This window comes from Leuciscus leuciscus (assembly GCF_965113295.1).
Source record: "Leuciscus leuciscus genome assembly, contig: SUPER_11_unloc_3, whole genome shotgun sequence".
NCBI lineage: Eukaryota > Metazoa > Chordata > Actinopteri > Cypriniformes > Leuciscidae > Leuciscus > Leuciscus leuciscus.
Window position 1 is genome coordinate 413,962 of NW_028118544.1, and position 15,803 is coordinate 429,764.

Below are 15,803 nucleotides of genomic sequence, written 5' to 3' on the forward strand. Positions count from 1 at the left end.
CAAATTAGTTGTATCATTTGATATGATACAACTGTATTGCCGCCTCGGGAATACGGTAATTAAAATGCAGAAAACAAATATTTAATCTTTTAAATCATGTATTATTTTTAATTATTCTAAATATTATTATTATTATTATAATACTATTTTTATGAGCTCAGACATTTTTTAACCAGAAATTTTTATTTCAACATTATACTTTCGAGTATACATTGAAGTAGTGAAGAAAATGATGACCCGGCATTACGTACAAAAAGTAAAACGACATTTACAGATGGTCTAACCAGAATAGAAAATATCCGCAGGCTATCATGTCTTGCTCTACGATGTAGCTGACCAGACTTTCAACTAATTCACCAACGTCAGTTTTTGCATTTTTTGACACCAGTGACACACAGAGATCCGTTACGAATGTACAAATAGCGAGTATCTCTGTGATTTGGAATTCGTCACTACATTCACGCAACACATCCAGAACTTTTCTGAGGATTACGCCGATCAGCTCTTTGGTGTTAAAAAACATGGGGGTTACATCAGGCCATGACTTTACCAAGCCTCTTACGTCATCCATTTCATTTTTGAGATTTGTCACACGTTTGGTATCCTGCGCACAATCGTTTTTCATATCACACGCAGCATCGATGATCCTGTGCATCAAGCCAACCATTTGGCCTCTAAAATGATCTTTAAACATACAGACCAACGCCTCTCTTAAACGACACTCTTTGCCCGTGGCGCACTCACACGGCGGATGATACTTGTGCCCCGCATCGCCAGAACTCGACATGGAGTCGCTCTCCTTTAGGTTTTGCGTCGCCATTTTTTTCAACTTTTCTATTTTTTTTTCCAACTTTTCGTTCCTGGAATGTTCCTGGAATCTCCTGAGTCCTTGCGGCACAGTCGTCCAGGGTCAGAAGCGTAGTTTGCGTCAGGCAAACTGTTGAACCGGGCTTTGATCAATGAGATGATGCAGTGGCGCAGCAGTCCGAGGCTAGTAGAGCTAGAGCGTGCAATGTCCTGAAATATTTATCAGGACAACGACTGGGGTCCGCCCACCCTGTTGTGTAGAATGTACGGGGTTGTCATCAGGAAAGCTTCACATCTCCGCGCTGTTGTTATGGCGCGCATTATGGAAGTTTGAATCGTTTGAGTCATACACACAAGTGCGGCGATGGAGCGCGTGAACACGAGCAGTGTGAGAGGATTCCTGAGATCTTGCGACGATCTGACTGAGAAGATTCGCTGAAGAAACTCATCAAGAAGTACTTGAGCAGGTATAAAAACTATTTTATGTGTGGATTAAAGAATAGAATAAAAAAGGTATTTCTATAATAAAAGTATTTCTCTCTCACTAGCATATGGACACACAATCCCATACATGCCAAACTATCATTTGGCATAACTAATCATTATCAACATATTTTTTGATAAAAGAGTTCCAAATGACACTTATTTTTGAGCCCCACACTTTTAAGCGCTCCAAAGTTCACTTTGTCCACAAAAAGGAACTTTGTCTAGCCTTAATTTCCTGAAGGCTATGAATGTTAGGTAAACATGTTTATTAAATTAATTCACAATATGTACACATTCATTATTAATCTTATGCCTAATATGATGAAAATGGCTTGTTTCTTCTCCTCTCACATTAAATCCCATGTATTATATAGACCTATTTTAAGTTCAAAATGGTGAAATTAGAAAAAGTTGTCAAAGTTGTAAATTTTTGTCGTTGTTTAACATTTCTCAAAACATTTCTGTCAAATATGAAATGTTTAGTTTAGCTACTTGCACCTTATCTCGTACTTTATGACCGTTATCAGCAATTTTCAGATACTATTGTCCTAACATAGACTATTGTTTTAACTCTGGTTTAAAGCAGCACTCAGTAGCTTCGGGACTTCTTCGCTGTATTCTCGCTTTTTGCTCGCAGGTTTCTCTCTAGAGCTCCCCCCACAGCTTCGGAATAGATATTTGACAACACTGTTGTAAAAACTCGTTGGTGATTCTCAGACACCAGAGGCTAGTAGATCAACGACATCAAAGCAGATGGGACATTCTTTCAAACGTCTTCTTCATTCGGGTTCGGACAGCGTGAGGGAGCGCAATAATGACCGCATTTTAGCAGATTTCTTTTGGCCGTAAAGCAAATGTTTACATCACGAGACCTGATATCACGCGAGACTTCCTGACGCAGCGGCCGGCGGCCCGCCGGCTCAAAGTTGCAAGTGCGGATTTTCCGCTCACGGGCACCAGGGGGGTGCGAAACGACCACCATTCAACCCGAAATAAGTAATATAACCATTCCAATGACTCCGAAGCTGTTCAGTTAAGGTAAAAAAAGTTACTTAGTTCACCTTTAACCTGCTGTGCGTCTGCTCACCGTCCATCTGCTCTAACACTGCAGCATCAGCCGGTTCATTGACTTTGAACTGGTGTATGAATGTGTTTATTTTATGTTAACTTTATTTTTGCTGTACATTTTATTCTTCTAACTGTTTGTCTTTGGTTAACATGGAGAAGAACAACAGGGAGGTTGGAAGACACAGTAGAGGAACTACAGAATAAATATGGAGAGAAAACAGCATTAAAAAGGATCAAGTCCATAGTGAAAAAAATCTGAAAAAAGAATATCAAACGTAGGAAAAGATTTATAATTTACTTTGTTAGTAGTCAATATGTTTCTCAATAAGCTTTACTATAATGTTTACATGGTTTTGGTTGTGGATTTAATTGTTCATTTTTGTAACAGATGGTGACGTTCAAACGCTGAGCGTTCAAACACATTCTGGAAACATGACAAATCATCAGCCTAACAACCTTCCGCAACGATGGCATAATAATTCTACATCATTCGGACAGCCATTCATTCAGAACCCTAATCAGCTTAACTTCACAATTAACCAGAAGAATGGTGGGACAATAGTTGCTCCAATCATGGTAGAAAAGACAATATATGGTGATGTTAACATCAGTGCGGTGAGTGTCTGATCATTTAAGAAACAGTTGCTTAGTTAAGAAATGTTTTGTGTATGTTATATATATTTATGTATACGTTTTTTTTTAGTTTTTTTTTTAGTTAGTCCATAGGGTGTGGAACTTTGCATCACTATGGTGTGACAAAATACAGCCACAGATACACCCAAAGATACTAAGTAGGAGAATATCTAACTGTAGATTGCGAACATTGCATTATCTGTTTATTTGGGGTCAGATGTTGGGGTCAGATTGTGCCGGATGTTAGTAGGTATTAGTTAATAACAAACAAAAAGCTTTAAATCAACATAATATGAATAAAATATGGTATAATTACAGTTTGAAAATGTTTATTTACAAAGTTGTGCGTTGTGAGTGAGATGAATTAGAGAAATCTAACATTGCGTGGTTGCACTATTCCTGAAACTTAGCCATCAAATCACTGTTTTTTCTTAAAAATAATCGTTTAATCGTGTATTCAGTCCATATTTATCAGGTTGATATTTGTAGAAATAAGCAAAAAGAACAAGTTAATGGCCTTGTGCCAGACTTTGTGACACTTAACTTTTTATTCTAACTTTAAAAACTGTAATACAGTATTTGATTTTTACACACGCAGTGTTTTCGCCAACTGACCTACCCCTGAAGTTATGACTTGTGAAGGCCTCTCATGTGCAGATTCGCTCGGTTGAAAAATGGTATGTTGTCATTTAACTCATTAAACATTAACTCTTTATTGTGATGCCCCCCAACAGATATTTTATTCTAATATTACTTATTCTAACCCTACCAGTCTACTAATACTCTACTAACACTAATGAGAGTTTACTTTACACACTCTGACTCTCACAAGTGAGTTAGTGGGCATGCAGGTGCAACACTACTATAGTCAACAACCAAATTATGACTTAAAACCGTTTTAAGTATTACATTAAAAAGGCGTAATTGACAATTTTTTAATTATGACAAGTCGAAATTATGACTTAAAAAGTTGAAATTAAAATGATGACTATGCGTCATAATTATGAGATGATGACATACTAAATTGAAATTATGATAAAGTAAATATTCCATAGTGAAATTTTCTGAATTCAATATAATTGTATTTGTGAAAAATGATACAGTACTGAAACAGCATTTATGAGTTTTTACATATCTTCTGCTTGTTTCTGCAGTTCGTGTAGGCCTCTAAGACTATAAATGATTATTGATGAACTTGAATAACTTGAATTTTGTTGGCAATATATAAAAAAATTGTCTTCCCATACCGGGAGTCGAACCCGGGCAGCCTGGATGAAAATTTGAAAATACTGCCCCTGGCACATTTGAAAGGCCGCACTGCACGGTAAATTATTATGCAGGATCAAAGTTATGCAGGAGAAGGAATCCTCGTCGCCCAAAAGCAGAAATTTAATTGATCGGGATGTAAATAAATACATTTCCCAGGTGGAAAGAGCTAATCAAGGAGAAAGACTTTAAAAGGGAAGTTGCCTGCTTTCTTCTCGACAGGTAAGTCAAAGTTACGGTCTAAATGACAAGCTTTTTTCATTGCTTGGTTGTGTAAATCATTATATAGGCAGCATAACGGTAGAACATGTATAGTTAAACTCGATGATGTGCTATTGGAAGACATGTTGTCATAGCTTCTTGGCACATTTACCAAAGTTGCAAAAAGCGAGTAGATGGGAGAATCGCTAGATGGGAGAAATTCTTTTGGGAGGACTCCAAAATTGAGGAGGTCAAAGGGCATGCTTTCTGCTATAGCTCTCCCCAAAGTCTGTTCATGCGACCACCATCAACAAATGCTAACATTTGAAACTTCTACATATATTTTGAGTAGATAACCGATAGTATATTCTCAGTAAAGGGTTTCACCTTGTGTGTTTCCGCACTGATTAAGGGTAGTTCGGGAGATACAAGTTAAAATGATCTTATACGTGTAATAGATCATAGCTACCAGTAAGATTAAATATTCGCTCAAGACCAACTTTACTTATCACACATTGCGTCTCTCAAATTGTGTGGTGATTGTCCAAATGATACAACTTTGTCTAAATAAGAGCAACGTGAAGTCCTCGGATTTCTTAAAAACATTGTGACAAACATGTTGTATGGACAAAAGATCTATGATCTAAGCACAGTTTTTCAACAATCTAAAGTTTTTGAACAGACGCTGTTTAGTAACAATAATACCTAAGTCTTCTAAGAAGATAAATAGAAGATATGGTTTTAATAAAACTTTAAAGATTTGATTTAAACTTTTAAGGTTATGCTTTTAAATGAATTTAGTATAAACTCTGGATGTAGTATGCTCTGAAATGCAGACTAGATTTACTGCGACATTGTCCCCCCGAGACTCATCTGGTATGTCGCCCTATATCCTGAAGCTTCAGTTCACACTGTAGTTTATCACCGGGAGGGTCTGGGGCTGTTATAGGACAACTTAAACTATTTGCTTTTTTGGATTGTTTTTTATCATTGCATAAAGAACTACTTCGCCTCTCTGGAAATGTAAGGTGTTTTTATTTAGCTAAAACTTTGTTTACATTTTATTAAATTATTTATTTATTTCATTTTTTTTAAAAATGTAGTTTTCTGTGATGGTGTACATGATCGAAGTATCATGTGTGTACATGTTTAGGGTGTACATGATCGAATATGCAGTTAAAAAATCATTATGTTAGAGAGAACCACTCTGTGATTTTATATTATAAACAATTAATTTATATACTTTTAAAGAATAGAATGTTTTTCAACTTCAGTTAGTCTGATAATAGGAAACCCCTTTCTCACCTCAGGAATGTAAGGTGTTTTTATTTATATACTTAATTATTTAGCTAAAACTTTGTTTACATTTTAGTAGTATATGTTATTATTTATTGGTTATATGTATATATATATATATTAATAATAATTTAATTTTAAAATAGAAATTCGTTTATTTTTTGGAACCGTGTGTGTGCGCAAAATGATATTAAATGATTTACTTATTTATTTCATTTTTTTGAAAATGTAGTTTTCTGTGTTTAGGTGTACATGATAGAATATGCAGTTACGGTACAAACATCATTATAGCTATGGAAAGCCATAAAAATTGAAACCCCCGCATGGACAAAAAATGCTGATTGAATCTTTTCATATAAATGAGATATAAGATATAAATGAGATATAACAATCTAAAGTTTTTGAACAGACATTGTTTAATAACAATTATACTTTAGGTCACCGTTAAACAAAATCATTTATATCATACATAAGTCTTCTAAAAGATAAATAGAAGATATGAATGTATTGAAACTTTAAATATTTGATTGAAACTTTTAAGGTTATGCTTTTAAATGAGAGAGAGAGAGAACCACTCTGTGATTTTATATTATATTATTTATATACTTTTAAAGAATAGAATGTGTTATTGGAAGATGGATTTGATTCTTTTTGTTTTTCTAAAACAATTGGTTTCAGTAGATATTTTTATAACCATTTCATTTATATACTTATAAAGAACAGAAAGTTTTTTCAACTTTAGTTGGTGTGAGATACACTTCACAGTTTCACTGTTACCTATGGAATGTGGAGGAGCAGAAGGAGGGGGATGTCAGAAAGCAGAGGATGCGCGCATAGACACACAGACACGCGCGTGGCTCCTTTACTGCTTTGACACACATACATAGATGCGTGCTCCCTATGTTTTGAGGCAGTGTGAGGTCATTCAGGAATGACTATATGAATTCAGTAAACAAGTTGTGTAAAACAATATTGTGAACCCATTCATAAACTTGTTTAACTCTCTAAACATTTAACTGATTGTAATTTTGTGACATTGTTTAATCACAGTGCCTTGATGCTCTCTGGAATACGATGTGCTCTGGCTTTTACTTTGAGAAGCATTCTGATCTGTGAGTTAGAGCCCCGCTGGTGTAAAGAGAGGCCAGAGGGCCCTGATTTCTAAACACGTAAGATGATTTTTTTATTTCCGTGAACCCGTTTCATACATTGCATTTTTTGTGGACATCAATGGTATGGGCATTGATGTGTTAAGAGCTTATTCAACTCTCTAAAATAAAGTAAGATGATTTTTATTTATCTTTTGATTATCTAAAGCTGAATTAATTGGTTTCAGTAGATTTTAATATTTTAAAAAGAACTGAATGTTTTTCAACTTTAGCAAGATATTTTATTTTATATTATTTTGTGAAATATAAAACATTATTCTCACTTTCACCGTGCTCAGGAATGTGGATGGGGGATCCTGTTTCAGATGTCAGAGCTCACAGAAAGAGGAGGCACGCATAGATGCAGGCACACGCGCCCCTGATGACACGTGCACGCACCACTCTGAGTGCTCTGGTGAGGCGTTCAGGAAACACAGTGTTTTTTGTTTTACCACTTTTAATCATTTAAAAACATTATTACAACTTTTAATAGTGTATTCAATTTAAAACATTTTTTAAAAAGATATCTTTTAAACTTTAAAGGATTATACTTTGAAATAAATTCAGCACCTGATATCTTGATCGCTGAGTCAGAGACCAACAAGACTTACAAACATGTAAGGTGATTTTTTATTCTTTTGTTTATCTAAAACTAAAATAATTGGTTTCAGTAGATTTTAGTAAGATATATTGTATAAGCATTTCATTTATATACGTTTTAGCAAGATATTTTTTTATTACCATTTCATTTACACTTTTAAGGAACAGTGTGTTTTCAACTTTAGTTTTTTAGATTATATAATTTAGATTATATCAATTATATAAAGGATAGAATGTTTTATGTAAGATAATTATTTTATATTCATCTAAAACAATTGGATCAATAAGATATTTATATACTTTTAAAACTGAATGTTTTCAAGCTTAGTTTAATTATTTTAGATCATATCATTTATATTATATAAATTATACAAAGGATAGAATATAAAGGATAGAATGTGTTTTTGTGTGACATACACAGTGACCGAACAGCACATGTTCAGATGTCAGTGCCCGATGCTCTGGAATGCGAGGGTGGGTGGCGATGCCGGGGACGCCTGACACATACCATATAACCACACACGCACACACATAACTGGGACAAAGTTCAAACAACCGGCAAAACTATGATTTAGGGCTAAAAAGGTTAATAAGGTCAAAAACTAACCGTCAAAACTATGATTTAGTACTAGCTAGGTCATAGTTCAAAACTAACTGTCAAAAACCATGATCGATAGGTAGGAAGGGCAAAGGTTAATCCCATGACCTCATACCGGAAGTTCAACCCATCAATCATAAGGTCACCGGAAGTTCAACCTGCCAAAAGGTCAAAGGTCAAATTCATTAATCATTTTGACACATGGTGTCCTATACATACTACTGCTGTGATAATGAATCATTATTTTCCAACACAATATCAAATCTGTTTTCTGTAGGTGACTGAATATGATTCTCTGGCACTCGTGTTGTGGCTTCAGCAGCTGTGAATGGATTCATATGATGTTAACGTATTTTTGAAGACACATTTTTATTTATCTTGAATCTCATTTTTCTTTATGCTACTTTATCAACTTTATGCTTTGTCCTCCAATAAAGTGTTGTTTAATAAAGTATGGTGACTATTGTGTATTGAAAGTGGTGTTTGGTACAGTAAATATACATTTTTATTTGCGAAATTTTAATTTCTTATTTCTTTAGTGTAATTAATTTAAAAATAACTACATATAATTAATAACTTATAAATAACTACATATAATTAAAAATAATAATTAGAACTGGCCTGTTGGAGTATTCTTTTACTATTACAAAAAGGGCAGATTAGGTACCTATAGTCTTATTATTTTTTATTTCATAAATTAATCAGATGATTTAGATTAATTCACAAATAACACACACGTAAATGCGGTGGACAAAAAATAAATAGGGGTGCACTATCTAAGCTTTCACATTGCCTTTTAAGTCTAGTAATTTACATAATCATAGCAGACGCTTTTGTCCAAAGCAGCTTTAAAAGTGAGGAAAACAACGAAACCGTTATAAAGATAAAATAATAGGCTACTTAGATACGTTTCAACCGTTTTTAGAAACACACACACACACACACACACACACACACACACACACAGTGTGAGCAATGTTCTTATTAGGTGTTTACGCGTTTGTCACAGAAACGATAAATATTTAATCATAATCACGACAAATATTAGAGAAAAATACAATATGATGTATGCCAGCATCTTGCGCATCAAAACAAACTTGTCCTTCCTCCATCACGGTTGAACTCGCACTAGATCCAGCAAGGGTGAGCTAGAACTCTAGCTCCTCCCATTTGGCTCTGCATCGAGCACCATCTCACCTGCCTATTACGTCTCGTCTTTCCATTGGACTGGTTATACACGTGCTTCACGACGCAAACACGCAGGGCGTTCCCACCGCGTCTCGACGCAGCTCGAGTTCCCTTGAAAGGGAAGCTGATGTTTCGCCATGTAATCAGACAGTCGATTCCTAAGTTCCGATACAAAATATTAGTAAGTATTTCACAGAAACTTTTATAAAACCGTAGACAGGAATGTGTGTACTAGCTACTTGATGGAAAAGATTTGTGTATCGTGCTGTAAGTTAGGCTATGTGATGATTTTACCTTTTTGAGTGAACGCATCGATGTCATTATCTATTTACCTCTAACTCTCATGATCAGATCAATGATAAAGATGTTTAATTAAGTTTAATTACTTTAGTTTTGTGTTTGTTTGTCATTTCCACCCAGAGTCAGTGGAGATCAGACTGTTTCAACTGTTCAGCTTCATCATGGATGACAGACAAACATCCAGAGATGAAGATTTTTCTCCAGTTTGCAGGTACTTTAAATTAATACATTAAATAACCCTTTAAAGGCCCATAATAAAAGATATGTCTGTTTTAAATGAATTTCTTGAAAACAATGTCTAAACCCTCCTCAAGTGCTTTTCATCCAAACAGTATGAAGATCTTGCATATGATGATTATCATCAAAAACTAATTAAATCTGTTCTGTTATAGTTCAGTTCAGCAGGAGAGATCAGAACCAGCGCCCAGCTGTGTGTCTTCGAGGAGTGACGGGTCTATGGGTCATCTAATAGATTTTAAGAATGACAATACACAGGCTGATCTCAGGTAGGCTACAACATTTCTTAAAGACATGATTAACATTTTAATATTATGGTGTTTTGTATTTTGTATTTATGATATTCATAATAGACATTGTCTTCACCTGATGCAAGAGAGACATATCTATGAGTGTTCCAATTTCATGGCTTGGAATCAGATAAATAGCATTTTATTGAAAGAGATGCTTATATTATTTGAAACACCCAACTTTTGTGGTCATTTTAAATGGACTGTAGTCCTTTTTGTTGGTACCTGGGCGTTGTGGAATTGCAGGTGATGTGCAGCAGTGCTGCTGTGGCCTTACATGTATATTCAGAGCTCAAAAAAATACCCTATTCTATATTCTGACCTCAAACCCATTATAACCTCCTCCAAAATGACTCCTCCAAAAATGACCAACAGATGGTATCAATGTAATACAATTAAAGGGGTCATATTACGGTTCTAAAAATAACATTATTTGGTGTAATGCAATGTGTTTATGCGGTTTTAGGTTAAAAAACAAACATACTCATTATTCTACACATACTGTACATTATTGTTGCTTCTCTATGCCCCGCCTTTCTGAAATGCGTTGATTTTTACAAAGCTCATCGTTCTGAAAAGTGTGGCGTGCTCTGATTGGCCAGCTAGCCAGTACATTGTGATTGGCCCGATAACCTTAAAGGGGTGGTATAATGCTCTTTTCACAAGATGTAAAATAAGTCTTTGATGTCCCCAGTGTGTGTATGTGAAGTTTTAGCTCAAAATACCCCACAGATATTTTATATCCTTTTACCTCACACAGACATGCACTGAAAATGTCAATGTTTATGTTCAAACCAGAGTCAGACAATAATGGAGAGACTCAAGAAGTGACAACATGTAGAATGCAACAGTACATTTCTGAATGGTTAGTTGATGAATTTAGGTAGCTTATGTGTTATCTTCTATTCATTGATTAGCATTTTTTAAGGACTTCGTCTTCAACATTACACACTAACTAAAGTTAAAAAAGTGAAATCATAATCAACCACCCCTTCAAGCGTGTGACGGAAATGTCTCGCCCCTTACCATATTTGGAACATCAGCTCCAGAAGCAATAAAGGCATGTGATCATGTCAGAACTACCTTATCAATTCGAGCCCGATTCTGATCCGGAAAATGCAGATGTCCAAGATGAGCGATCATCTTTGCATGGCGGCGCTGGCGGCAACAATAATACAGCGAGAACAAAAGTTACAACATTGTTTCCACTCAGACAATTCATGGGACCATATCATCTGAACATATTTCCAAATGAAATAACCTTTTATAGGCCCATAATAAAAGAGATGTCTGTTTTAAATGAATTTCTTGAAAACAATGTCTAAACCCTCCTCAGGTGCTTTTCATCCAAACAGTATGAAGATCTTGCATATGATGATTATCATCAAAAACTAATTAAATCTGTTCTGTTATAGTTCAGTTCAGCAGGAGAGATCAGAACCAGCGCCCAGCTGTGTGTCTTTGAGGAGTGACGGGTCTATGGGTCATCCAATAGATTTTAAGAATGACGATACACAGACTGATCTCAGGTAGGCTACAACATTTCTTAAAGACATTTAAATATTTGAATGAAAGAGATTTTTGAATAGTCAGTAGCAAATTCTTAAAATATAAAAAAAACATACTTACGTGTGTGAGTCAGAAGCGCCAGAATGTACAAGCAAATATGGAATTGCCCCACTTTTTAGAATCAGCTTTGTGCACGGCCTGCCTTGTACTATCGCAGGGTCTGGAAACAGTCCTCTGAAAATTGCGCATCACACAGTCGAATATTTTAGTTGTACTGTTCTGGAACAGTTGTAAATAAAGTTTAAGCATTGTTTTCTAATTGTGTCCTCTTTTGGAAGGCCAAACTCTATTAGTTTGGCTTTCGCAGCGAAAAACACAGTGTCTCCACGACATGGCGGCGCTGGCGGCAACAATAATACAGCGAGAACAAAAGTTACACCTTCTTTCTTTGCGTATACATTTATTTATGAAACTCTGCCCCCACTCTCTGACCTAGATTTGTTGGGGCGAGTTTGAAAGAAGAGTTTTAGGAAGGCGTGGCTGAGCCTTTATAACTTTTATAAAGAATATCTCTTAAGGTTTTACACTTTGAGCTTTGTAACTCTGCAGATCTTATACTTGCACTAACAGCTACATAACACACTAAAGAAAAAGGAAAACAAGAAATCGCATCATATGACCTTTAAACTTTATGAAATTAATCCTGTTGTTGATAGAAAACATTGTTTCTACTCTGATAATCACTGGGACCAAATCATATGCACATATTGCCAAATAGGCACAAGGTTTTGTTATCAGTTGAAGATCCTCCTTTATGCCTCTTATGACAGAGTCCACTATCTTTAAAGCAGATTTTAAAGGAATCGCGATGGTTTTAACTCTTCTAGGACTCTGTTTTTATTCTGTTGATTCGTATTAATAGATTTTTTTTTAATTAAGTGAGGCTGAATTAGTTTAAAAACATTTGTAAATTTAGTTTTTAGTTTATTTCTCTTTTTATATTTTGCTACTTTTATTCTCACCATTAAAATAGCTCTGACAACTGACATGATGTTAAATTATAAGCAATCAATCAATAATATATTATTTTAATATAATATTTACAATATATAAAAAGCTTTCTCAAGCTAACACAAAGTTTGTCTTGACAAACGTTTTTTTTTAATAGTTTTTGTTTTTAGTATTATTACAGTTGTGGCCTTGAGCAGTTGATTTATTAATAAGTGCATTTACTTATTATCTGTTTTAGGAGGTTGACAGTGAATTATTAAGGTAATATAAAACAAATCCACCAATATGTCTGATTCTTGATTCTCTTCAACAGTAACAAAACCCGTCTGTAAGAAGAATGACCAGCCTATGAATCAACTACAGGACTTTAATGAAAGCAGGGATGCTAGTGTCAGGTAAAGTAAACAAACAGGTAAACAAATACAACATTTTACTCTATATATTTAACTTATGTAATACCATGTTATTTTAATTTTACAGCCATGAAGTCCTGAACACATTTAGATCAAAACTGATGAAGAAGTTTAAGTGTCTGAATGAGGGAACAGCAAAGCAGGGAAACCCAACACTCCTGAATGAGATCTACACAGAGCTCTACATCACAGAGGGTGACAGTGTAGAGATCTGTAATGAACATGAGGTGAGACAGATTGAGACACAATCCAGGAGAGCAGCAACAGAGGACAAACCCATCAAATGCAATGACATCTTTAAACCTTTACCTGGACAAAACAAACCCATCACAACTGTGCTGACAAAGGGAGTCGCTGGCATTGGAAAAACAGTCTCTGTGCAGAAGTTCATCCTAGACTGGGCTGAAGGCAAAGAGAATCAGGACGTCCAGCTCATATTTCCACTACCTTTCAGAGAGATCAATTTGATGAAGGACAAAACACTCAGTCTTTCAGATCTTCTTCATGTGTTTTTCCCTGAAACAAAAGAAATGGAAATATCCAGTGACAAATATAAAGTGTTGTTCATCTTTGATGGTCTGGATGAGTGTCGTCTGTCTCTGGATTTTCAGAGTGATGTGAGGTTTTGTGATGTAAGTGAATCAGCCTCAGTGGACGTACTGCTGACGAACCTCATTGTGGGGAATCTGCTTCCCTCTGCTCTGATCTGGATCACCTCTAGACCAGCAGCAGCCGATCTCGTCCCCTCTGAGTGTGTCCATCGAGTGACAGAGGTACGAGGCTTCAATGAGCCACAGAAGGAGGAATACTTCAGGAAGAGAATCAGTGATCAGAGTCTGGCCAATACAATCATCTCACACCTGAAGTCATCAAGGAGCCTCTACATCATGTGCCACATCCCAGTGTTCTGCTGGATCTCAGCCACTGTTCTAGAGAAGATGTTGAGTGAAGCAGAGAGTGGAGAGATTCCCAAGACTCTCACTCAAATGTACACACACTTCCTGATCCTTCAGTCCAACATCAAACATGAGAAGGACTATGAGAAGAACCTGACAGATGAAGACATGATCCTCAAACTGGGAAAAGTGGCTTTTCAGCAGCTTGTGAAAGGCAATGTGATCTTCTATGAGAAAGACCTGAGAGAGTGTGGCATTGATGTGACAGAAGCATCAGTGTACTCAGGATTGTGCACTCAGATCTTCAGAGAGGAGTCAGGCCTGTATCAGGCGAAAGTCTTCTGCTTTGTTCATCTGAGTGTTCAGGAACATCTAGCAGCTTTATATGTGCACCTCTGCTTCACAAACAACAACAGGAATGTATTTGACCCAGTCTCTGAACCAGATTTGTTGTTTGTATTAAAGGACTGGTTTCAAGTTAAGTTTAAACATGTTTCATTTTCTGAGCTCCATGAGAGAGCCGTGAATGAGGCTCTACAGAGTAAAAATGGGCATCTGGACCTTTTCCTGCGCTTCCTTCTGGGGTTGTCAGTGGAGTCTCATCAGATTCTCCTTCAGGGACTAATGACACTGAGAAGAAGAATAAAGTCTGACAGCAATGAGAAAACAGTTGAGTACATCAAGGAGAAGATCAGGACCATTGACTCTCCAGAGAAATCCATCAATCTGTTCCACTGTCTGAATGAACTGGGTGACCAGTCACTAGTGGAGGAAATACAACAGTATCTGAAATCTGGAACAATAAGTGAAGCCAGACTCTCTTCATCTCAGTGGTCAGCTGTAGTTTTTGTGTTGTTGACATCAGAGAAGAGTCTGGAGAAGTTTGATATTAATACATTTGTTGGAGAAAACAATAAAGCTGAAAAACTGAAGGTTCTTCAGAAGCTGCTGCCCGTGATTAAAGTTCAGTAAGTATCAGTGAAAACTATCACTTTACTGTTAAAACAAAAGAAAATAAAAAGCTCATAAATCTAAGAAACATACAAATAGTGTTGTCAAAAGACCCGGTACTTCGGTACCAAGTCGGTACTAATTTTTTTTTAAACGTCACGGTACCAGGTTTTCTCAAACCCGGTACTTGATGCGCGTGCGTGCCCGAAGCGCGTGCAGTTGCGTCCTCTTCATAAAAGCGCTGATGGCGATCGGCGGTGCTGCTGCTGATGTGGTGCTGATGTTTTTGCGCGTGCAGATACGTTATTTCAAATGGTGCGCGGCAAGCGCGCTGATAATAGAAGCGGCGCGCTCGCTTTTCCATGTGCGTTCATGGATGTATAGCAACGACAGACGCCACGGGAGTACAAACGCTTGTGCGAACTGCGCTCTCCATGACGACGAGGAAGTGTGACATAGGCCTATTCATTGATTTCTAGCCCTTGCATTAGCTTTACTACTAGATATATTTATGGAGATGAGAAATAAAAAGCCGTCATTAATATCAGTCCGTCAGAAAAGCAGTTCTAGTCTTATTCTTGGCTGGATAACTCTTAGCAGGTTTAAAAAGCCCTTTTAAAGTTAAATATGAATACAGTTTTGGATTAAATAAAAGTATAGTCAAGTCAAATAAAACATTTTATCTCCTGTATAGTTTGGTAATGCTACAATAAGATACCATTCATTAACATCATTTAATGCGTTATCTAACATAACACATTGAGTGAACAATATATTTTTACAACATTAATTAATGTTTGTGAATGTTATTTAATACAAAACACTTGATTGGTCATGTTTGTTCACTTCATTCATTGTGCATTAAATAATGTTAACAGAAATAATGTTAACTTTTGATTTTAAAA

At 36.0% G+C, this 15,803-nt stretch overlaps 1 protein-coding gene across 1 annotated transcript in view; it reads left to right on the top strand.

The window, feature by feature from the left end:
- The window catches only part of LOC309510152 (NACHT, LRR and PYD domains-containing protein 12-like), a gene marked incomplete at its 3' end in the record, with an annotated part of 757,492 nt that overhangs the window by 370,773 nt on the left and 370,916 nt on the right, over nt 1-15,803 (top strand). The window lies entirely within an intron of this gene.